The sequence below is a fragment of the Takifugu rubripes genome, chromosome 1, assembly GCF_901000725.2.
Source record: "Takifugu rubripes chromosome 1, fTakRub1.2, whole genome shotgun sequence".
NCBI classification, from domain to species: domain Eukaryota; kingdom Metazoa; phylum Chordata; class Actinopteri; order Tetraodontiformes; family Tetraodontidae; genus Takifugu; species Takifugu rubripes.
Genome location: NC_042285.1, coordinates 1,034,517 through 1,059,177, shown reverse-complemented (window position 1 = coordinate 1,059,177; position 24,661 = coordinate 1,034,517). Strand labels below are relative to the sequence as shown.

Sequence of the window (24,661 nt, the reverse complement as noted above, 5' to 3'; positions counted from 1 at the left end):
GCAGGCGGGGAAGCCATTACTGGGAGCGCCGGGAATGCCGGCGCCGCGCGCCATCCCTCCGCCTGGAGAGTGGACCGTGTCTCAGACCCCATTATGCTGTCACACATGCACGGCTCTGATGAGAGACGCTGCTCTGGCTCTGACAAGACATTCCCGTCCACCACACACACTCACACACACAGACTCACACACACACACACACACACGCACACACACACACACACACACTCACAGAACCGTAGAAAGTGCAGCCTGGTTCCCATGGTGGAAAGTTGTTCCGTGTATCCGTATACACGGCCTCTTCTCGGTGAGGAAGAACCAGGACGAGTTCAACTCTGGAACTCGGACCTTCTTATATCCAAAGACTGGACCCGGAGAGCGGGACCGTTCCTGGTTGGTGTCCTTTCCCAACCCCAGCTGGAAGCCTTCAAACCTTTCCCACGGATCAGGCGTGGACCCTTTGTGTGAAGCTCCTGAGCGTCCAAGACCCCCGACGTTCCGTCTGGAATCCCACAACCATCTGATTCCCTCTTGCATCTGCAGCAGCTGTGGGCCACCAGCATCAAGATCAGCCTCCACCTCAAAAGTCTTTCCAGTTAGGAGCGTTCCCGCGTCTGTGACCTTCCTGTGGACACGGCGGAACGTCTGGAGAGCAGAGCGTTTGTGAACGCAGCTCATTTCATGTTAAGCGCACGCTCTCGAGAGTAAAGGTCAAACTCCTCGTTATGAGCTCTCCCCTCGTTCCATCGCTGCTTTGTTTTAATTCAATAACGAAGCCACTGGATTAGTCCGACACAGACGTTAGCGTTGAATCCGAGGCTCTTGGATCGAGCTTCATCGGGAAGAACGTGTTGGTTGTTTCAAACTCCCCACCTGCTCATTTAACCGCAGGCAGGACTTGTTCGGTTACCGGTGGGGAATGAGCTGCTGTTTCCTTTAGAGCTGATGAGCTTCAGCCCCGGAGGCCATTCTTGGAATGGGGAATTTTGAAGTTGGGGGAGGCGAGAGAGCGATATTGGGTTCCCGGGCAATTTAGAGTGGCGGTAATTGAAAACGGCGTTTTGGGAGATGTCATTATTCCCAAGCCGAGCGTGGCTCAGAGGGACGTTCGGTATCATGTGACAGTTGGGCGGCGTGAATACGACACGGTTGAAAATGAAACGTCAACACGAAGCCATGAAGGAGCGTAAACGCGCGTGTGCCTGAAGGCGCGTGCTTCTCTTTGATGGGGTAACGGGTGTGCAGCGGGACAATGAGGCCCACTGCTGGACTAACGGGGGGGGGGGGGGGGGGACGCCGCCCCGTCCCCGCGAGGCGCTCTGCTGAGGGACGCGAGCGTGACGTGGGAGACGGTGACAGCGCAGAGCCGCTAAATCCAGAGAGACGGAAGCAGCAGACGTGGATCAAAGCCGACGCAGATCAAAGCTCGTGTGTGTGGAGGAGGGGGGGTGAGACTGCGTCTTGTTGATTGGGTCAATTAAGCAAACATTAGTGTTTTTTACTGGAAGTAAAAGCTACAAGGGACATTAAGATGCGGGGAGACGGCGTCTGCGGCCCCTCGGAGCCGCGCATAAATCGCATAAAACCCAAGTGGGTGTTTAATGAGCAGGTCGGCAGCTGTAAAACCGGCTCTTCGCATCGTTCTCCGCGTTTTACGACATCTAAAAGACGAATTCATCTTCTCCCTCATTGCTTTCAGATTTGCCTGCCCTTCCCTCCAGGAAAAACAATATTCGTGAAGCCGCATTTGGTCGACGTGACACTAGCGAACGCTAATGGAGTCTGGGAGTGACTCCGCGGCGTGCACGAGAGACGACGTCGGTGCTGCTCAAGCCCGTCTGCCATCCTGCGACGCGTCACCATGGCAACGGCGGCAGACATGAATAACGCAGCAGTAACAAATATAAGGGATGAGCGGCATTTATGCGGCAGGTTCTGACACCTGAAGGGTCCCTGGAGGTCTGGATGAGCCTGGAAAATGATCCTGGACACCAGATCAGTTCAAGCACAGCTAGATTCCGGACGCTGCTTTGATTGACAGCGAAGTGGGAGGAGTTACAGCGAAGTGGGAGGGGTCAGCGAAGCACAGGTGAGAGGAAGTGAGACAGGTGAGGGAGCAGAACCGAACATACGAGATAAAAACTGAACTATCAAGCATTAAAAACAGAAGAGAACCCTGCAGGCAGCCGGAACGTCAGGAGATTTAGATCTCGCTGTGGAAACAGTTTTCAAGGTGATTTAATTAACTTAGCGGCATTAGCAGTCATTTGGCTCTTATGTATGCTCTTTTTGTTGTGGAGGCGAGTGTGAGGCGAAGGACGAGCATCTCTCCTCTGCAAAGCTTTGCACAAAAGTTGAGCGAGCTGAGCCCAAGGCCGGTGGCGTGGAGGCAAAAACAGGATCCTCGGAATGAATCCGGCTGCCAGAGAGGTCAGGAATTAATTAAAGAATCCCTCCAACGCAAAAGAGATTGTCGTGATTCTTTTGTATCGTTTAGTCGACGGGCTTTGGTCCATCCGTCATGAGCAAAGAAACAGGATGTGGGAGGAGGAGGAGGGGATCCAGTTAGATCTACAGCAGGGTGCTGGAGCCAAGGTTCCAGCCGTGGACCAATGGAACCACTAGACACGTTCTCCTCTCAAGGACTGTGGGCTTTTGTGACGCCAGGATTCGTCAGGATGGTTATTTCCACAGCAGAAGCTCTGAATGATTCAGACACTGAGCGGAAATAAAATTCAGCTCTTTTGTTTTTGATTCCATCTTTCAAAAGCTGAACTCTGATTGTTGCTAGGCACATAGAAGGGCCAGGTTGGTTCCAAATCTGTCTAGATGTTTGTAAGAGACTGTTGCTGGGCACATAGAAGGACCAGGTTGGTCCCAAACCAGTCTAGATGTTTGTCAGACTGTTGCTAGGCACATAGAAGGGCCAGGTTGGTTCCAAATCTGTCTAGATGTTTGTCAGACTGTTGCTAGGCACATAGAAGGACCAGGTTGGTCCCAAACCAGTCTAGATGTTTGTCAGACTGTTGCTAGGCACATAGAAGGGCCAGGTTGGTCCCAAACCAGTCTAAATCTTTGTCAGACTGTTGCTAGGCACATAGAAGGACCAGGTTGGTCCCAAATCTGGCTAGATGTTTGTCAGACTGTTGCTAGGTACATAGAAGGACCAGGTTGGTCCCAAACCAGTCTAGATGTTTGTAAGAGACTGTTGCTAGGCACATAGAAGGGCCAGGTTGGTCCCAAACCAGTCTAAATCTTTGTCAGACTGTTGCTAGGCACATAGAAGGACCAGGTTGGTCCCAAATCAGCCTAGATGTTTGTCAGACTGTTACTAGGCACATAGAAGGACCAGGTTGGTCCCACATCTGTCTAGATGTTTGTCAGACTGTTGCTAGGCACGTAGAAGGACCAGGTTGGTCCCAAATCAGCCTAGATGTTTGTCAGACTGTTGCTAGGCACGTAGAAGGGCCAGGTTGGTCCCAAACCAGTCTAGATGTTTGTCAGACTGTTGCTAGGCACATAGAAGGACCAGGTTGGTCCCAAATCAGCCTAGATGTTTGTCAGACTGTTGCTAGGCACATAGAAGGACCAGGTTGGTCCCAAATCTGTCTAGATGTTTGTCAGACTGTTGCTAGGTACATAGAAGGACCAGGTTGGTCCCAAATCTGTCTAGATGTTTGTCAGACTGTTGCTAGGCACGTAGAAGGACCAGGTTGGTCCCAAACCAGTCTAGATGTTTGTCGGTCAGCTTTTCTCCTTTGCCGAGTCAGCGTGGTGACGGCACAGCAGGGCACCAGTTTTGGCCCCCAGCACAACCGCAGACGTCCCAAGTTTTGAGGGAGCGTGAAGGCGGCATGATGACTGCAGGAACGTCCACCAGAGCTGCTGCTTGTGAAGCATCTCTCTACCACCGGCCGTCCCCAAAGCTGTTTCAGAGAACTTCCTCCTGGCTTCGTCACCGCAGACCACCAGTAACCACACCGGATCTCAGCGTCCACCTCCGAGATCATTAGAAACCATCTGAGGGAAGCTCGTCTGGTCTCAACTTGACTGCAGGAACCTCAGATGAGCAGGTAACTGCTCTCGCTCCATGGCGCCGGCAGCGGGGAGTTGTTCTCTCCACGGATGAATCCCGGGCAGTTGTTCATGACCATCACCTGAAGTTGGAGCATGGATCATCCCAGTTCCTGACCTGCAGACTGACCGGAGTCAGCCAGCAGGTTCTGGATGTTCTGGAGTTCCATCACAAGAGTGGAAGATTCCTCGGGCCACACTCAAGGACAGAGGTGTGGACAAAACTTGGTCCCAAACCTTCTCGCATTCCAGGTCGCTTCTCTTGATCCGTTCCCGTCGAATTTGTCCTGTTCCTTCATCTCTATGTGTTCCGAGACTTGTAAGAAGAATGAGACCGAACTGCAGAGCCTGAATGGAGTCACGGTCGGAACCAGAACCCGCCGGCGACCGTGTGTGAGACAGAAGAAGGTCAGTGGATCAAAGTAGATCCGGATCCAGAATGCTGCTCTCCGGGCAAAAAAATAATTCTAATTCCCGTTTCCACTTCTGGCACACGAAGTGCCAACGAGGAGAAACCGGTTTTAGCGTGACGGTGTCGCCCCGCGCGCTAACCCGCTCTGCTGTTTTTAATTATTTGCTTTGGAGAGGTTTTTATGGGGAGCAGCACGTTCGGAGCTTTTTCCCTTTTGACTCCAGCCTCTCACACGGGCTCCTGATGAACTCTCCAGCTGAATTGATTACAGCAGATGTTTGATTTCTGCCCGTCCATCTGTTCCGCCCTCTAAATTGTAACCCCCCCCCCCTCCAAGAAACGGTGGCACGGTGCTCTCATGCACCGCTGCCATCAACAGCCTTATTCAACTCCCCCCGGAGCACGTGGAATTACATTTGCACACGGTCCCCAGCTTCGCCCCGGCTGGTTTTTTAGCGCGGGACAAATCGTGTTTGCCTTTCGGAGAATAATCTGAACCCAATTACTTTTCTGTACTTAGGACTGCAGAATGAAGCAAACACTGGAGAAAACACAAACACGGCTAATCCACGGTTGTTGTTTCTTTCAGCTGTTTGGGACTCATTTCATGTCTGCAGCCCCCGTTTGTTAGCGTGGAGGCCGGCTACAGACGGACGTGGTGGGTGGTTGAAGAAGAAACTCAAAGTGAGGGTGGCCTTTAGCAAAGAGGACGTGTGCGCTCTGCTAACCAGCTGTAGTTTTCTTTCTGTTCTAGCCTTTTAAAGGTGACGCGTTTTTCTCTGCCGTCGTTTGAATCCGATCGCTAATTGTGGAGTTTTTCTTTGCTTAGTCAGATCTGTCAACAGCAGCAGCAAGCGCCCCCCCACTGAGCGTCCTGGTTGGTACAGTAATGGCCCACGTTTGTGTTTGCCTGTGTAAAACCACGGAGTTGCCCGCTAACAAGCCTGCGACAGCCCGAGCTACCGTGTAGCCGCGCGAGATGAAAATGAGGAATTCGGCGAGTAGTAGCGGCTTGACGGGTTCGTTCGGCTCTTGATTTACATTTGATCGTGCTTCCCTCGGCAGGTTGTCATGTGGAATCCACCTGCGGTTTGCAGCCATCAGATGAAAGCCACCGACGCTTTACAAGTCAAAACAGAGGCAGGAATTAGCATTTCTGCTACAGCAGTGGGTGTTTCGGAGTGGAGGGGGGGGGTCAAAATCTGGTGTTTAAAGCCCTAAACGTGGCCAGTTGATTTACATAACGTGAAGACACAAACGAGCAGTTTCAGTGAAAAGCTGCTCAGCAAAATTGTGCACTTCCAGCGCTGTCGCGTGGTGGAATTCGCCCATGCTTGGAGAGCGGCTAGCGCCTCTGTGTCATTTGTGCCATTAGCCAATTAAAAATGTTTCAGCTCGGCAGCATCGTAATGGTGTTAACAGCGCTACACTAGCGTATGACTTGACTCCACTGGCTTCCTGTAACTGGCATTCAAAAGCCTTAATGGGCTCAGGCTGAGCTACATATCTGACTCTGCTCGTTAGAAATGTTCTCTCCAGAACGCTCTGCACCTCTGCTACATCTTGATTGGAAAGAAAGCGAGAATATCGGAAGCCGGGAAGGCTGCTAGCGCAGTGAGCTTCAACCCAGGCTTCAAACTTTTGACTTTAAAACTTAGCTTCCAGTGTAGCATTTATCTAGCCGGGTGTGATCCGCACCTTCTTTACCTTTTTGCTCCGTTTTTCTCACGGTTTCTTATTACGATGGTTGAAGATCGACCCCGGAGCGTTTGATTGACAGCTAAGCTACACATTGATCATCAAGTAGCAAATAAGACTAAACAGGAGACGTCCTCCCTGAGGGGTTTCCATGTGGTTACAGGAAAGATGACAGATGGAAAATATACTGTGAAGACGAGAACATACACCCAGCAGAGCCCTTTAGGTTGAGTCAGATGGATCTTCACTATATTGTTGCCCTTCCATGTGCCTGCACAGAAAGGTTGGAAGCAGGAAGCAGCTGGTGACGTTCTCCAGAGAACAGAAGAGCGTCAGTGACAGGGGAAACCAGAGATAACATGTCAATAATAAAGGTTATTGATTGGAGCAGTAGTAGTAGCAGCAGCAGCAGTAGTAGTAGTAGTAGTAGTAGTAGTAGTAGTAGCAGCAGCAGTAGTAGTCGTAGTAGTAGTAGTAGCAGTAGCAGCAGTAGCAGCAGCAGCAGTAGTAGTAGTAGTAGTAGTAGTAGTAGTAGTAGCAGTAGTAGTAGTAGTAGTAGTAGTAGTAGTAGCAGTAGTAGTAGTAGCAGCAGCAGCAGTAGTAGTAGCAGCAGTAGTAGCAGCAGTAGCAGCAGTAGCAGCAGCAGCAGCAGCAGCAGTAGCAGCAGCAGCAGCAGCAGCAGCAGCAGCAGTAGCAGTAGTAGCAGCAGCAGCAGCAGCAGTAGCAGCAGTAGCAGCAGCAGCAGCAGTAGCAGCAGCAGCAGCAGCAGCAGTAGCAGTAGTAGCAGCAGCAGCAGCAGCAGTAGCAGCAGCAGCAGCAGCAGTAGCAGTAGTAGCAGCAGCAACAGTAGCAGTAGCAGCAGCAGCAGTAGTATCAGTAGCAGCAGCAGCAGCAGTAGTATCAGTAGCAGCAGTAGCAGCAGCAGCAGCAGCAGTAGCAGTAGTAGCAGCAGCAACAGTAGCAGTAGCAGCAGCAGCAGCAGCAGTAGTAGCAGCAGCAACAGTAGCAGGAGCAGCAGCAGCAGTAGTATCAGTAGCAGCAGCAGCAGCAGCAGTAGTAGTAGCAGCAGTAGCAGCAGCAGCAGTAGCAGCAGCAGCAGTAGTATCAGTAGCAGCAGCAGCAGCAGTAGTATCAGTAGCAGCAGCAGCAGCAGTAGTATCAGTAGCAGCAGCAGCAGCAGCAGCAGCAGTAGCAGCAGCAGCAGTAGTATCAGCAGCAGTAGTAGCAGCAGCAGTAGCAGCAGCAGCAGTAGCAGCAGCAGCAGCAGTAGCAGCAGCAGCAGCAGCAGCAGCAGCAGCAGCAGCAGCAGCAACAGCAGCAGCAGCAGCAGCAGCAGCAACAGCAGCAGCAGTAGCAGCATGTAGCAGCAGCAGCAGTAGCAGCAGTCGCAGCAGCAGCAGCAGCAGCAGCAGCAGTAGTATCATTTAGCAGCCAGCAGCAGCAGCAGTAGCAGCATCAGCAGCCAGTCAAGCAAGTAGCAGCAGTAGCAGCAGTAGCAGCAGCAGCAAGCAGTAGCACACAAAACAGCAGCAGCAGTATAATCAGTAGCAGCAGCAGCAGCATCAGTAGCTAGCAGCAGCAGCAGCAGCAGTAACAGCAGCAAGCCGCATCAGCAAGCAGGCAAGTAGCACCAGTAGCAAGCGCACAGCAGCACAGCACAAGCAAGCAGCAGCAGTAAGTATCAGTAGCAGCATCATCAGCAGCAGCAGCCAGTAGCAGCGAGCAGCAAACAGCAGCAGCATAGTATCAGTAGCAGCAGCACAGCAGCAGTAGCAGCGCAGCATCAGCATCATAGCTCAGCAGCAACAAGCAGCAGCATTAAGTATCAGTAGCAGCAGCACAGCAGCAGTAGCGCAGCACACAGCAGCAAGCAGCAGCAGCAGAAACAGCAGCAGCAGTAGCAGCAGCAGCAGCAGCAGCAGTAGCAGCAGTAGCAGCAGCAGCAGCAGCAGTAGCAGCAGCAGCAGCAGCAGCAGCAGCAGCAGTAGCAGTAGCAGCAGTAGCAGCAGTAGCAGTAGTAGTATCAGTAGTAGCAACATTCCAGGTAGCTGACGGCAGCTAACTCACGGATCGATCCAGGTTTTCCTCCATGTTTTCACCAGCTGTGACCTCGATGCTTCCTCGCTGTTGCCAAACTTGACTTCTTATTTTCCACCAAGTATAAAGTAATGATGAAAATAAAAAAAAACCACAAATACAAAACCTTTTTTCAATCAAAGAACCTCAGAAGAGGAACTGAGACGAGCTCAAAGCTTCGATCTGTCCTTTCTCCTCCGCGACTCCAAACTGAAGCTCTCAGCAGTCAAGCGGCCCGAGGCCAGGACGCCTTAAAGAGGGAAAATTGGAAGGATCGCTATGGCGACGCCACACAGCAGCATCTCCGCCTCAAACAGCCCGTTCCAAACTCAATTACCACACATCTGCACTCCGCCGCCAGCCTTGGCAATCCCGGGAAAGTGGGATGGTTGGGAAAAAACGGAAGCGGCGCTTTACCTCAGAGCACCTCCGGCTCCGAGTCTGGGACAGCAAACCATCAGCGTTAGCATCCTCCCGCGGACGCCACCTGTCCGGAACCCCAGCGGAGCACAGGGAATGTTTGATTTGGGAAAGGTATCCGGTGAGGCCTGAGTTACTGCCCTCCTCCCCGTTTCTGGGCGTTCCCGCTAGCAGCTAGCGCGTGTGTGAACATGGCAGGTGTCTTGTTTTGCATGAGCGTCGGAACATTAAGACGCCGTCCAGGACCCCGTTAAATCACTTCCTCTCTTCCCGCCCCACCGCTTTACACCGTGAGCCTTTTAATTACACAATTCATCACCTCTTAAACGTGAAAAACGGCGTCGAACACGTGCTAATTAAAGCCCGCCCAAAGGCTCGCTAAATCAAGCAAACGGGCCGTGCGGCTTCCGATTTAGGTACAAATGTTCTTCTTTCTTCCTGCACGGTTCCGTTCATGCTCCTTAATCCTCGGCAGCAGGTCGATGGAAGTTCAATGGCTTTGGAATCAGGTGGTGGAATTCTTCGGAACGCCTTTGCTTACTGCAGCCTTTGTCTTTTTTTGCTTTTGTCCCGTTAATGAGACGAAGGTATTGGGGAGAGCACGGCTCATTCTCCTCCCGTTTCAGCCCCGCCGGAGGACGGATGGGTGGGGAACGTTCCTCGACAGGCTTTGAACGGGTCCGTGTCCTTTCTGAGAAGTTTGTGCGCTCCAGGGCGAAGGTCGGCGCCCTGCGTTGCCCTTTTTTCCCAGTAAATCCAGTCAAAAGGCGCTAAGCTGCGGGATGTAGCAGCGCTAGAGCCAAAGCCTGACAGATCCACGGTGGCTCCACCGTTAGCATATAAACACATCAATTAGTCACGGCGCAGGAGCGCCGGCGTGCTCCCTCATCCTAATGGCCACTGTCACTTCCAGTAAAAACCTTCCTTGTTCCTGGGACAAACTCCTAATGGTGCTCCTGATCGTGTGTGACACGCCGGGACGTGGCGCTAACAAAAGATCCTCGGATCCTTGGACCCTGCTGACCAGGGACGCGTTCATCACGGTTCTCCGAGGAGCCTTTTTAGTCTGAAGTCCTGCTCTCAAGGATAAACGCTCTTCATCCACCTCCTCAAATCTAAGAGCCACTTCTACTCCCCCAGGTACCGCAGAGACCTGCTGTATTTCAGCGCTGAGGTCCAGTCCCCAACGACACCAAGGGCGCTTGGTCGCTAGCGTTTAAGTGCAGTTTTCAGCGAAAACACTGGGCTCTTGGGAGGAGGTGGAGGAAGCTTGATAAGTACAGGCTCAGGTCATTGCAGCCCATAATAGCAGCGCTACACGGGTCATTTAGCCTGTTTGGTTGGTTGTGTTGGTGTTATTGCTGGTCTCTCTTGGCGTTAATGATGGAGCTAGCTTAGCTTTGGGGCGTTTGTACGTGTTCTTCAAGTGTTCCTCGATGCTCACCGCGTTTGTGAGGTAGATCTGGGTGCGCTCGCTCCCGAATGTGGGTCCACTCCCAGGGAACACCAGGAAGGAACCAGGCGAGGGTGATGGCGCTAACTGCTGGAAGCTCCGCCCCTGCTCTGGCGCCATCAACGGCAGCTCCTGCCGCTACGGCGCCGACGCCGCGTGTCTCCAACGGCAGAGGTCACCTGCAGATCAAGTCTCTTTCTTTCGGTTTCCTCCCTGACGCTAAACATTCCGGCTGAATGGAAACGCGTCTTTACACAACAGCTATAGGACGTGTCCACCGGGTTAAGGACAAACGCCGCGGCGCCATTTTAAAGCCGAAGGATTCGAGAAGCCCCGAGCTGTCGCGCAACCTTTCGGGGGTGAATCGCGTTCTGTTGTGATGCTGTACCGCTCGTATCTGAAGGCGAATCATTAGCGAATTAATTAGAGAAACTGGCGATATTTGAATGGGAACAGGGAAGCGGGGCCGTTCTAAATGTCACCTTCTCGATATTCCGGGGGCTGCTGAGGCTTTTTAAATGGCAGCGCTGTAATGGTCCGCGATTAAAACGCTCAATATCAAACAGAGGCTGCGCTAATTACAGTTAGCTGGCGTGTGGCCTTCAGGTCCAACTTCGTGAAAAGCACCTTGTAAGGCGCAGCCGAAAGCAATTAAGACGCGCGCCACGTTCGCGCGGCGGCGGCGGCGGCTCGGTGCCATTTCTGGTGACCCCCCTTGCTGGAACAAAGACTCCCTTTGTGACTTTTTCCCGGCTTGATCCAACATCAGGGACCAAATTGAAACCCTCTCCTCTGTAGTGACCTGCAAATATCTGGGGACCGGAGATACGACGGGAACAATGCGGCAGAGTCGGAGTCTGATTCACGCCGGAAAGGGATTAATTTCTTCACAAATTAAGTGCTAATTCTTCTCTTATCTGGGCCCTGGCGCTCCTCTGATCCGGCTCACCTCCCGCTCCCGGCTCTGACTTTGCGTGACAGGGCTCGGGCTGCGCCTGGCGCCGTCCTCGGGCGCCGTTTCCCAGGGGTCCTTTCTGTAGAGCCGCTGTCCCCCGTGTCCTCAGTGACTGTTTTGAAAGACGTCCGTGAGCAACAACCTTTAGCAACAGCGATCTGTGATGGCCACGAACCAGCGGCTGTGATTTAGCTACACAGCCCGGGGGACCGGAGGGACACGTGAGGGACACGTGATGGACGCCGCCGTCCCTCCTGAGCGCCGCCGCCTTCTGAAACTTCAGTCTTCGCCCGACGAGCTTCCATGGCACGACGATACACCGAAACGCTCCATCATCAGATTAGCGGCACTTAGTTGGCGGACGGTACCTCCGCGTGTGCCATTTAGCGAACTTCAGAAAGGACGCCGGGAAAGGACACGGACCCATTCAAACGCGGCTCATCACTTATTCATGAAAAGTGAGCAGGGAACTCAAAGCTGCCTTTCTTCCAACAGTCTCACGGAGAATAATACATTTCTCAGCGGGATAGTTTATCTACCTACTTCTTCTTATTTGACCGCTCTAATGGCTTAACAGACAAAATTCAAATGCGGCTAAATGGATGTGGATACGCATTCGAGAGCATTAATATGCACACACACTCACACACACTCACATACACACACTCACACACACTCACACACACACACACACACACACACACACACAGGGCCGTGACGATCGAACCACCCGCGGTTTTCTCCGCAGTGCAGCCTCGTGGAGGAGAAGTTTGAGCTCTGACATTTGCTCGCCTCTCTCGCCTATACGTCTTCAGCTAACCGAGGCTCGCCCGCCGTCACGCTTGGCGGGGCCCATCCCGGCGGACGTCAGGTGAGAGGCCGCGGGACCCCTGTGGAGAGCGCACACATCATTCACTCACGCCACAAAGCAATTTGGAGTGAGAGTCAGATTAATGTTTGTACTGTGGGAGGAGAACCTCCCCCCCCCACCACCGGGCGGGGGAGGGTTGAGCTCATCCTGGTCACCAGCACCTTCGGCTCCTTTTCCTGGGTTCTGACGGCAGCGGTGAGGAGAGAATTAACCAGGACTCAAATCTAAATACAGACAAAGCTGGTAAAGGTGGCGTATTGGCGGTGGGCGGAGCCAGACGACCAACGCACGCCGCCGCTCAGCGTCGACGGGAGGCAGTTTTCAGCCGAAGTTTTTGTGCTGAACTTCTGTCTGGGATGAAGGTCGGGTGTCCTTGGGAGACCCGGGCCTCCGGCGCCATAAAGGCGGCGACATGATTCAGGTGAGGACACCTGCTGAAGCTAAAAGTGAGTTATGCCCAGAGTGACGGTGACATTTCACTTGGCTCCTCGGCCTTTCCAACTTTGATTAAGGCGCCACACTCATTATCCCTTCAAATCCCCTTAATGGTGAGATAATGTGTCACTCGGCTTTGTTTTAAGAGTCATTTTTCATAATCTTCTTGATAACCCTCTTTGAGGTGATCTGGCTCACCGGGGTGGGGGGGGGGGGGTCATCGAGGTAGCTGTCAGGGACGGCAGTATAAATGAGCATGCTAATGCTGACTGACATTTCCTTGAACAGCAGAGATGTCCCAATTATCACCGTGACAGCGAGTCCGCGCCATTGTGAAGTAGCCGAATTTAGCAAAGAGCTAATCTCTGCGGGTGTTGTAGAAGCGCCGGCGCGTCATACACGACGCTAAAGATCAAACACGTGCACACCAGGACGTGCACGAGTTCCACCTGTGGATGCAGACACTTAAAAAGTGCATCTGAACAGCAGAGGAAGGAATCAGCCACTGTTTCATTCTTATCGCGGACCTAGCGGTTAGCATGGTCACTTCAAGGTTCTGGCTTTGATGCAATTTCTCTCTCTCTCTCTCTCTCTTTTAATTGCACAGTTTTCCGGATCCGATTTTAATTTATCTCTCCAGATGTTTGAGAAATGAACCAGACATTAGAGAAAATGCTGCCTCCACGTGTGAAGGGACCCCAGAAAGTTGTGGGTGTCGCCCGTGTGCCGCGGATTGTGCTGCAGCGTGCCGATAGAGGGACGCGCCCCCCAGGTTGCTGACCACTGGGTGAAAACATGAAAAGCCTTTCAAACCAGAGCAGATCCAACGACACAAATTAAGCAAATGATCAACTTTACTTGCGGTAAATGATTAAATATCCCCAAATATGTAGCAAAAGTAGGAATGTCAACTTTTAAACTTGCTGTATCCAACTACAGCAGCTGCAGTGGTCGATATTTACCTTGAGAGTTTCAACACCGAGGAAAAGTCGAACCGAGCACCTGACTCCAAACGCACCAAAATATTTATTCATTCCTTCTTCTGAAAGGTCTCTCCAGCTTTAAAGCAGGCCTGGACATTTTGTCCCAGATGCGTTTTTCTCTTTCGTTCTCCTTGATTGAAAAGCTGGCTTCGTCGTTGCGATCGGACCGCAGCCTATTCATCAGGCTGACAGCGCGCGTGCATATTCCACATCAGGCAAGTTATTAATCCTCATGTCATTTTTCTTTTTTAAAAAATTAGGTTCAGCAGAATCGATTTCTTCGGGCAGGTTCGCTGCGGCGACGCAGAGAAGGAGAGGACGAGCAGGAAAAGATGAAAGGGCACCAAACAAAGGAATGCAGGATTGTATCTGTGATTCATGCATATATACATATACCATATCTTCATAAACATTCATTCATGCACAACGTGAGAGGCCATGTGGAATAAAGTCGTCACTCGCAGCATAAAACTGTCTCTCCGTGCGCTAATCATGCCGACTGTCTTCAGAGTTTCTGCCCAGATCAAAGAGAGACGCATTTTCTTTGATTTTGCCCTAAATTTAGTGAGATGATGCCACGCGCGCACGCACCGTAGGAGGCAACACGCGTCGATCTCTTCTTCCTCCAGCCTATGAAAGCCTCGGTGCTGTCGTGGTGGAGGAATCTGTCTCCCTTCTTTTCAAGCGCTGGTTTTGTGTGGAAGAACAAAGCAGATATCTTCACCGCAGCTCTCTATTGTGGTGCAAACAGCAGCACGCCGTCTTTCCAATCCAGCAGAAATAAAAGGTCTGCAGTTTATTGACTTGGTGCAATATATATGTTCAACAAATAAATCTGATGCTTGAGTGCTACGTGACCCCCAAATAAAACAGAAGCACTCACCATGAGGCCGAGGCTGCTCGACTGGCTGCTTTTCTCTCTATTTGGTGCCATGATGACGCTCAGGAGGTCATTCAGGGGCTGCAGAAGCTACGCTAACCTCCAATCACAAACAGGTGCAACATGGAAGGCAGCGTTCAGGAATGCTAACACAATACAGCAGGTATCTCTGGATGCTAGCAGCTGCTACGTTGCCTGGTGGCTTCTTTAGCCCATTTTCTTGTCTGCCATTGTGAAGGTTAATGCTGCATACTCATCATTACCTGTTTGGATATTTAGCTTATCCCCGTATGAGACGGTAATCTCAGGAATTAACCTTCATCCTCCCTCTTTCCCCGTCGTGGGGACAGAGAGGGCAGTTGTGACGATGCGACGCAACAGTCCTGATGAGCAGCATTAGCGCTGCGGCACACCGGCAGGAATGTCGATTTTTAGGATTCGTTTGTGTCTTTAGACGGCGACGCCTGCTGAGTTGGACTTTTTCTCCACACAAGGGAATAACGGCACTGGCGGGGGCCATTTCCACCACTTGGACCTGCGTAGCAGCATATGGGGAGAGAGTTGCGTTTGCCATGACGGAATTCTGGGCAGCAAAGCTCCGGTCTCGTCAAAAAACCTCCCACGGAGAATAATTTGCTCACAACAGCAACACTGGCTGCCTGCTTCAGGGCTCTGGGAAGTAGAAACTGTGGACTTCTGCCGCTCACTTTCTTGTTTAAAGATTTATTTAGGAGGAGGAGGAAGGAGGAGGAGGAGCGGCATCTGGGTCGGTGCAGGATGAAGAGGGTTTTTAGGGAAAGACAAATGGGAACGAGGACTGGGCCGCTGAGGCTGGCGCTGGGCTAATGGATCCTATAGCTTCCCCTGGAGTGGTCGGCCTCGCCTCTCAGGGCCCGAGCGGCGCTGCGGTAATGAGCTGCAGGGAGGTGTTGAGAGGGGTTAAGAGCAGAGACTGACAGGGCGGAGCAGCGCTCCAGGCTTCTCCAGCCGCGGCGGCGTTTGCTCCGATTGCCTGAACGGCCTCGTTGATCCGGCGTTGCTTCACGGCTGGTTGGATCAGAGACTCACCTGGGGAAGAGGACGCCGCCGCTGCCTCCGGCCCCTCCCTCGCCGCAGGAGCCGCGTTGCTGATGGATGATGCAAAGTCGGAGGTGACGTTTTTAATATCCTTTACTCAGAGCTACGTTAGCCGCGCGGAGCCCCGCGCCACCGTGGTGCACGAGGGCCGGCGCTCCTCTTCTATCAGGGAAACCGAAACCCAACAGCTGCTCTTTCAAACTAGACAAGTCAAGGTCCTGGGTGACATTTCTGTTTATATAGAGCCCGCACTGATCGGGCACCGGCGGCGCCGCGGCTCCTCTGAAGCTGAGGCCACGCCTACGAAGGGCTCGGCTTCCTGCAATGAAACGGCGTTTCGGGTTATTGTGAAGTTCACGGGGGCAAAATTAGCCTTTTGTGCTCCCTGATCTCTGCTGCCTCTTCCCACACATGAGGTCAGAAGGAGAGAGAGGGAGGGAGAGAGGGAGAGGGAGAGGGAGAGAGAGGGAGGGAGGGAGGGAGAGAGAGGGAGGGGAGAGAGGGAGAGGGAGGGAGAGAGAGGGAGAGAGAGGGAGGGAGAGAGAGAGAGAGGGAGGGAGAGGGAGAGAGAGAGAGAGGGGAGAGAGAGGGAGGGAGAGAGAGAGGGGGCGAGAGAGATGGAGGGAGGAGAGAGGGAGAGAGAGAGGGGGAGAGAGAGAGGGAGAGGGAGATAGAGGGAAAGAGAGGGAGAGAGAGGGAGGAGAGGGAGAGAGAGGGAGGGAGAGAGAGAGAGGGCGAGAGAGATGGAGGGAGGGAGAGAGGGATAGAGAGGGAAAGAGAGGGAGAGAGAGAGGGAGGAGAGGAGAGGAGAGGGAGAGGGAGGGGAGGGAGAGAGGGAGAGGACCTCTCCTTTAACCAGCTTCTTCACTGGCTGATATGAGCCGCTGACCTGGACTCTTCTGGGTCTCTTTTCTGCTTCTCCTTCTTTCCAGGGCTCCTGATTATTGCTCACAACGTTTTCCCTCTGAACACAGTGACCCTGGTCCCTGACCTCTGACCCCAACTGCAGATTCAGCAGTGAGACGACGGCTGGCGCCCTCTTTGAGGTGGCCTTTGAGTAGCGCACGGCGCCCCCTAGTGTTCCGGAGTGTGATCACACACACTCCTCGGGGTGTTTCTGAGCGGTGCGGAACTAAAATTAAATGAGGGCTGAACTCATTTGCACCGGAGATTAAAAGTCTAATTGATTAAACGTGACGCTCTGACGGCTCCAATAACAAAGTGGCATTTCTAATAAGTTTTCACAGCTGATTGTCTGAACTTCCAAAGGTCTCCCAACCTGTTCTCCCTGCTGTTCTTTATCAGCACGCCTCCGAGCGATTGTGATCGAGCGGCTTGGAACGACTTCCCCGGGCCGTTCTTCCCTCGCCGCGGCGTTCGCAGATGTTTTCTCCAGCACTTTGTTTCCTGGGCCTGTGAATTCTCCCCCTCGGGTTATCATTTGATTAAATCCATTCTAATCTCTTATTCTCACTTTTCATTATGAAAGAAAAAAAGAGGAAACAAATTATATTTGTGTGATTTTTCCCTCCGTCGGTTCGTTTCGCCGCCTGTTTGTTTTTTCTTCTTCCTGAATAGATGGAACGGCGGGAGGTCAAAGGTCAGTTTCTGAATAATTCAACCTCTCGTTTTGGCTCTTTAAAGACGAACGGAGGCAGGTTACGAACTCCACCGGATGATTCATTTGCCGCCGGGCTGCAGGAAGGAACCGGAACCGTCTCTCTCGCCTTCACTCCTCTCCGACTCGTTAGCGGTTCCTCCCGTTACACGATGTGCGTTCGCCGCCTCGCTGGACGCTTCACGGGGCGAGCAGCGAGGCTCCAAACCCAGCGAGGCGGCGCCGGTTCTGGCCCCTACAAATGGAGGCAGACTGAGAATGATGCAGCACTTTGGTGGCTGAGGAGGTTTTCTCTGTTTTCTTTCTTTTTTTGTTCTGGACTCGGCCCGACAGGATGAGATATAAAGGAGCGTAACGTCCGCCGCCGCCGCCGCGGCGCTGATGCGGCCCAGGCGTGTCAGACACGAGCGCTAACACCAGTTTGTTTACTCCTGGAGTTCAGTGTCTAACAGGCCATGAAATTACATTTCCACCCTCTGAGGAGAGGTCATCTCCTCGCCGCCTCACCTGGAGCCAATACGGAGTCAAACTGTCATTTTAATTAGCGTCGGCCGTCTGCTATCGAACACCTCTTTTAGCTCTGGGAGCCGCTCATCGATCTGTGGACGACTGTCAACAAAAAGAGCTGATGCACACACGCCGGGACGCGTGAAGATGTTCCGAAGATGGACTCTGAAAGATCTGACGTGTCGAATCCCTCAAATGAAACGACCAATTTTGGCGTTTGTGGGCTTGGTTGTTGGCGAGACGTGCGCGTCCTCGCTGGGCCGTCCTCCAGGCCTCCTCCCACCATCCCAAAACCATCTGGTCGGAGACGGATGAGCACCTAAGAAAATGGCGTCGGTAAAGCAATTTACGGTCCAGGCTCAGATCAGCGCCGCTCGGTCCAGGATCCGGGATCCTCGAGTCCTCACATGCTGGACTGGGTCAACGCGTTTGGGCTTTAGCGGGACATCGAGAAGGGAGCGATGGAGATATCTGAGGTTCTCGGAGAACGTGGGGTCATTAGCGTGCGCGGCGTCCTCGTGGTGTTTTGATGAGCACTGCTTTTGATAGACAATCGGATCACATTTAGAACGTCGGCCCGATCCGGCCTGGAGCGGGAGTCTCTTTAAATCAAGGCTCTGTCTTCTCCTGTTAGCATAATAGCATTTATTAGCGCTGAGACGTCTCTCCTAATTTAATCAATTCTTTTGGATGGATGAGGGAGCCTTGAAGTGCTAAAAGACGCCGGTTTTTTTTTTTCCCAAACACAGGACGAGATCAGAGTGGAATCTTCTCTCTTTCCTGATCTCGGATCACGCATATCATCACATCTCCGGAGGGTTCCCGACCCAGACGGACTCGGAGATCTTCCTCTCCGCACCTGTCACGCGCGCGGCGGAGCGGCATTAGCTAGTGAAGCGCCTCACAGACTCCAGACAGCATCTTCGCCTCGCTCCGCGCTGATAAAGCCTCAGAACCATAGCAACGACCCGCCAGCAGGTAATTGCTCAATAAATCAAAACTGTCTCAGTCAAGCCGAGGCCGGGTTGCGGACCTGTAGCCCAGACGGAAAACCCGGCTCTCATCTTTGGAATAATTGATTGAGGCTCTTCGTGGAGCCCTGAACTGACAGGAACGGTAATAATCTCTGCTCAGACGTGAAGCCGCAGCAGGTGTTTGATGTTTGCTGTGATTGCCGACGCCGGGAAATTACAAGCTGACGAATGTTAATGGGAATAACGAGCGTTTCTGGACTCCGGTGGCGTTCGATCCGGAGCGCCACTGCTGCGTTTTCCTCCTGCAGCGTCCGGCGCCGCAGCACCTAAGCTAACTTTGGTCGTTATTCTGTGCACGTGTCTGGTGTCGCGCCCCGTGACTGGACCAAACATCTACAGGTACAGAAGTGATGCATGCTGGGAAGGTCTGTGAACACGCCCCCTCGCCCAGCCAATGAGCAAACAACCCTCCTGGGTGTGTCCCAGGACCTGCGCACACACACACACACACACACTTTCATCATTTCCTGTTTCCTCACATTCGCCGCGATGACACAACCGTTCCTCGGCGCCGTCTCCGGCTGATCAAATATTCATCGATCACCTTCTCGGGTCGGTCGGAGGCACCTCGGCTGCGCGCCGCCGCCGCGGTGGTCTTTGCTATTCAGATCGATGCGCGCGGCGAGGCGGCGCCGCTTTTAATACTTCCAAACGCATCATTCAAAATGCCAAACGCTAATGAAACACGCGGACGGTGAGATTCCACAGCTGCTCTGCTCCCCCGGTGGCTCCCAGACGCCTGCAGAACGGTGATATCGGCCTCCACAGATTAGCGGAGGTCGTCCTGGGCGGAGGAGGAAGACGCCGGAATAGGAATGAGCTCTTGGAGATTCGCCCTGAGTTTCTGCCTGATGTGATTCCGTCGGTGCGGAAGACGAGACAAAGAGCAGCGACAAGATCTGAGTTTAGAGCCTCCGCTGGGCCCCTGGCAGCCTCCTCCCGCGACCTCCTGCTCACAGCGAAGGAGGAAACGTCGCGAACAATCCAGAGATGGGTGGCTCCAGATGTGACTCGCTGGCTCCAGATGTGACTTGGTGGCTCCAGATGTGACTCGCTGGCTCCAGATGTGACTCGCTGGCTCCAGATGTGACTCGCTGGCTCCAGATGTGACTCGGTGGCTCCAGATGTGACTCGCTGGCTCCAGATGTGACTCGCTGGCTCCAGATGTGACTTGGTGGCTCCAGATGTGACTCGGTGGCTCCAGATGTGACTCGGTGGCTCCAGATGTGACTCGGTGGTTTCAGACGTGACTCGCTGGCTCCAGATGTGACTCGCTGGCTCCAGATGTGACTCGGTGGCTCCAGACGTGACTCGGTGGCTCCAGATGTGACTCGGTGGTTTCAGACGTGACTCGGTGGCTCCAGATGTGACTCGCTGGCTCCAGACGTGACTCGGTGGCTCCAGACGTGACTCGGTGGCTCCAGACGTGACTCGCTGGCTCCAGATGTGACTCGCTGGCTCCAGACGTGACTCGGTGGCTCCAGATGTGACTCGCTGGCTCCAGACGTGACTCGCTGGCTCCAGACGTGACTCGCTGGCTCCAGACGTGACTCGGTGGCTCCAGATGTGACTCGCTGGCTCCAGATGTGACTCGGTGGCTCCAGACGTGACTCGCTGGCTCCAGACGTGACTCGGTGGCTCCAGATGTGACTCGCTGGCTCCAGATGTGACTCGGTGGCTCCAGATGTGACTCGGTGGCTCCAGATGTGACTCGCTGGCTCCAGATGTGACTCGGTGGCTCCAGATGTGACTCGGTGGCTCCAGATGTGACTCGCTGGCTCCAGATGTGACTCGGTGGCTCCAGATGTGACTCGGTGGCTCCAGATGTGACTCGGTGGCTCCAGACGTGACTCGGTGGCTCCAGACGTGACTCGGTGGCTCCAGATGTGACTCGCTGGCTCCAGACGTGACTCGGTGGTTTAAGACGTGACTCGTGGCTTCAGACGTGACTCGCTGGCTCCAGATGTGACTCAGTGGTTTAAGACGTGACTCGGTGGCTCCAGACGTGACTCGGTGGCTCCAGATGTGACTCGGTGGCTCCAGACGTGACTCGGTGGCTCCAGACGTGACTCGGTGGCTCCAGATGTGACTCGCTGGCTCCAGACGTGACTCGGTGGCTCCAGACGTGACTCAGTGGCTCCAGACGTGACTCGGTGGCTCCAGACGTGACTCGGTGGCTCCAGATGTGACTCGCTGGCTCCAGATGTGACTCGGTGGCTCCAGACGTGACTCGGTGGCTCCAGACGTGACTCGGTGGCTCCAGACGTGACTCGCTGGCTCCAGATGTGACTCGTGGCTCCAGATGTGACATTTCACACCATTAATGCTGCCAAGCAAGATGAGCTCCTCAGAATTGGAGCCGAGACGCAATTAAACCTGGAAAAGTGACACGTTGGCTGAACTTCCTGTCGTCCCTGTTTCCAGTGGCGTGTAAATCCTCCTCCTCCTCCTCCTCCTCCTCCTCCTCCTCCTTCTTCTTCTCCTCCTCCTCCTCCTCCTCCTCCTCCTCCTCCTCCTCCTCCTTCTTCTTCTCTTCCGTGCAGATGTAAAACACGAGCATCTTCCAACCACTGCGATAAATCCAAGCACTCGCTACCGTTATTTAGGCTCTACGGGGGCAACTGGAGGGCAAGAAGGAAATGTAAGGTGATTGGACCTGCTTTTGCCCCGGCACGCATCTGGGTTACACCAGACAACGCATGAGCGCGCGCTACATCCGTTAGCATGTTAGCCTGCGGCGTTCTTGTTACTACGCCCTGTGAGGATCGCCGTAGTAACAATGGACATCCCATAGTCACACGTGAGATCCCAGACATGATGCTAGTCGCTAAGTAATGGTTAATAATGACAACGGAACCAGCGTGACGCTTCGGATGCAGCCCAGTTGCTTATCATGTCGCCACCTAGTGGTGGGAGGGAGGAGGACGCGTGTCCATCGGTTATCCGACTCTCTGTTGCCCGGAAACTGGGACGAGGAGCGAGACAACAACAGGTTTGATCCTGGGAAAACCCCAAAAGTCTCATTTACAGTCGGCATTAGCGAAGACGGACACTCCTGCATCCGCTTCTTCGCTTCTCGTCTCTTTGCCTTTCAGGAATTGTGGGGGAAGTTGAGAAGAAGAGCAGAAGAAGAGCAGCCCCCCCCCAACAGGCTCCTCGCTGGATGGAATAATATTCCTCATCCCCGTCTCCCTCCAGTCCCGGACCTTCTCGTGGTTCCAGTCCAGAGAGCGAAAGAACAGTTTTGCCCCACTTCTGCTTCATCCGGCTCCCACCTGTGAAATATGCCCCCCCCCTCCCCCTCCGCCCCCCGCCTGCAGCCGAGCCTCTTATTGAAACTGCATCTTATGGTGTGAAATATCGCCGGGACACGGCTTCCCAAATAGAGGGGGGGTAATTCAAGCGTGGCGCCCCTCTCTATCAGCCCCCTCTGGTGTAAAATGCAGACTTTTTTATTTGGCTGGATGTCGGGGGAGACGAGGCGGCATCGCCTGATCTCCGGACCGCCGCGGCGAGGAGCCGTCAGGAACGAATCTCCGCGCACGACCGCGTCGCCAATTAACAGGAGCAGAAGTCCCGTCCCCAAAAACCAGAAATAAACCCCTCCGACGAGAACAAAAGAGGCCTGAGCGGCCTTTTGCATTAGGAATTGCCCTCATCTTATCTGTCATTCTGCATCTTACCCCAGCTCCGTGCCCCCCCCCCCCCCCCCCCCCGTTCAGGATATGCTCTAATCTCCAGCCGCTATCTTCAAAAGGCCATATGTGCATCTCTTTTGGGGCTGCCTGAGATTGCCTCTCACTAAGCACTTTCTGGGGAGCTCTGTGGGAATTGCTCCATTTGATCTCTGCTACCTGGGTGACAATGGAAGATCCCCCCCCCCTCTGATCCCTTCCAGGCGCCGCCGGCGCCCCCTCCGTCTCCCCGTGGGCTGGGCCAAAGCCTCCTGAGAAGCACAATGTGCTCCGTGGCTCCGCTGCAGTTATTTCAACCCCTGTAGCTCGCTGCGGCTAATCCAGTTGGGGCTTTGAGGTAGCCGCGGCTAACGGTTCTGCCGGGTCACTTTAACGAAGACAAAGAGCCCGTTTGTGACGCAAACATTTACGCAACAATTTCTGCAGTTTTGGGGCCGAATGGAAACGACGGGCTTGTTTTCGGCGGCAGAAAGTTTTGGCTAATGTGAAAGAGGACTTTGAATAGCGCGAAGGGGTCGTTAGCCGCCGTTTCATGCAGGGCGAGTGCAGCTGACGGACAACAATCGAACGAGCTGCAGCCGATATCGACGTTCTTTCACGTTTGTACTGAATGATTCTCAAAGGTCAGAGTCATTACGTTAATGGAGGAGCCCAAACATCAGCAGTCGCACGACGCCGCGGAAGACGGAGCGAACGCCGTCCGGCGACAAACGCCGCGCCCGGCGGCGGGACACGAGTCACTCAGGCGCGATGCTTGAATACAAAGATCCGTGATGAGTCCGGCCAACTTGATCCATGTGGAGGGAGGCCCCCATGACTGTTTATTCCACGTTTAAGGAAGGTTTGGGGTCATTTTGGGGTCACAATCGTTTGACTCAAAACTCCCCCTAGTGGTCAGTTCTGGGAAAACCACCAGTCAGAGTCGCCAGTTTCTATTGATTCTGTCCATAAACTGTGGCTTTTTTCGCATTTACCAACAAGAAAAAGGCAAACCGGAGGTGAGGAGCGGAGGGTTTTTGAGGACTCACACAATTGCACTCGTCCTTCAAGGGCCTTTTCAGACCGGCCATTGTTCAAAATCTCTCTACATGGTTGGAAATCGAGTGCTGCACAGTTGCACAATACAGACCGACAACACGCTGTTTGATATTCCAACAATGGTTGTCGGTTTCATCATAGTGTGCAATTAGCAACAGCCACAAGGTCGAACGTTAGCACAATTCCTGTTCACTGAGCTTCATAAATCTTCATTGTAGCTGTCAGAAACGGGTAAATTGTGTAGATTAGCTTGTTACAGGAGGCCCTTGTCTGTGGTGTAGTAATAACACGTTTACAACAGGACCGGAACACAGTGTAGGACAGAATAAAGCCGCTCGCTCTGATTAATTAGCCCGACTAAATGCTGGACAATAAGTTGCTTCCACAGCCGAGCCGCTGCTCAACGCTGGCATCAATTTCTACCTTGAAGCCGGCCCATAAGTAATTGCCAGCGCGCTCTAAATGAGGCAGGAAGGATCAATGACAGAACGCCGGCCGCCACGACTCCATATTTCATTCCCTCTTTTACGCACGCGGAGCAGAATTCCGATGAAACCCCGAAAGCCGGACGTCTAATCCAGACGGATGAACATCGCGTCGGTGGGTTTTTTTCGCTTGTTCTCCTTTCGGAGCTAAATGAGGCAACGGCGGTCCCGCTGAGTCAGCGCGGCCGTTTTCAAAGGCCACATGAGTGAGCGCTGCAGGTGGAGCTGGCGGCGCGAGCCGGTGAGCTAACGTCTGAGTCGTTAGCGGTCGGCGAGGCGATTCGGCGCCGATTCTGTTGGAAACGGCTTAAAATTTAATAAGCTGCAGGAACGACTTTCCCGCCCGGAACACAAGTTTCCTACGTCTACTTCCCGCCTTTTGTCGGCGCTAATGTAATTACAGAGGCACGTTATTGGAAGAGGAGATTGGAAATTGAGCAGTTCGAGAGCGGAGGACGAGGGGACCTCGTCAGAAAACTGGTAATTGATATCGACGTCTGTGGGCGAAGATAAGGGCGCCGATGGGACGCCAACCACCAGCTTCAATTATGAACTTTTACAGTTGCATTTTTCCTTTTCTGAAGGTCATTTAAGAATCAATCATTTCTCAGAGGGTTTAACCCCCCCATTTCAATATTTTACTCCCTTTTACTCCAAAAGGCTCCCCAGGAAATGACAGGAGAGCCGGGTGAAGCGGTGAGAGGGGTCCTTGAACGCATCACTCGGCCATCAAACGCACCGTCGTGTCGCCCAGGAGGCCAGAGAACAGCCTAGCTAAAAGCTAAAGCTAACCCGAATCAAAAGAGAGTGAAGATTCTGAGGACAGCTGAGGTTCAAGACAAATAAAGGTCTCGCTCAGGATGCCTGCCCGTGGTCCCACGTCCCAGAGCAGGGACTCGCCCAGCGTTATGTGGGGAGATTACAGCCGCTGCCGGGCCCCCGTATCGCTG

General features: G+C 53.4%; 2 long non-coding RNA genes across 2 annotated transcripts; one reads left to right on the top strand and one right to left on the bottom strand.

Annotated features, from left to right (window-relative positions):
* Nucleotides 1–1,503: 1,503 nt before the first annotated feature.
* Nucleotides 1,504–2,454, top strand: LOC115251402 (uncharacterized). The gene is made up of 4 exons (XR_003889948.1): nt 1,504–1,590; nt 1,700–2,089; nt 2,168–2,233; nt 2,301–2,454. It is a non-coding gene; the product is annotated as an uncharacterized lncRNA (long non-coding RNA).
* Nucleotides 2,455–13,669: 11,215 nt separating this feature from the next.
* LOC105416383 (uncharacterized) lies at nt 13,670–14,571 on the bottom strand. The gene is made up of 3 exons (XR_964528.2): nt 14,261–14,571; nt 13,969–14,139; nt 13,670–13,891 (listed from the first exon to the last, which is right to left on the bottom strand). It is a non-coding gene; the product is annotated as an uncharacterized lncRNA (long non-coding RNA).
* Nucleotides 14,572–24,661: the final 10,090 nt, after the last annotated feature.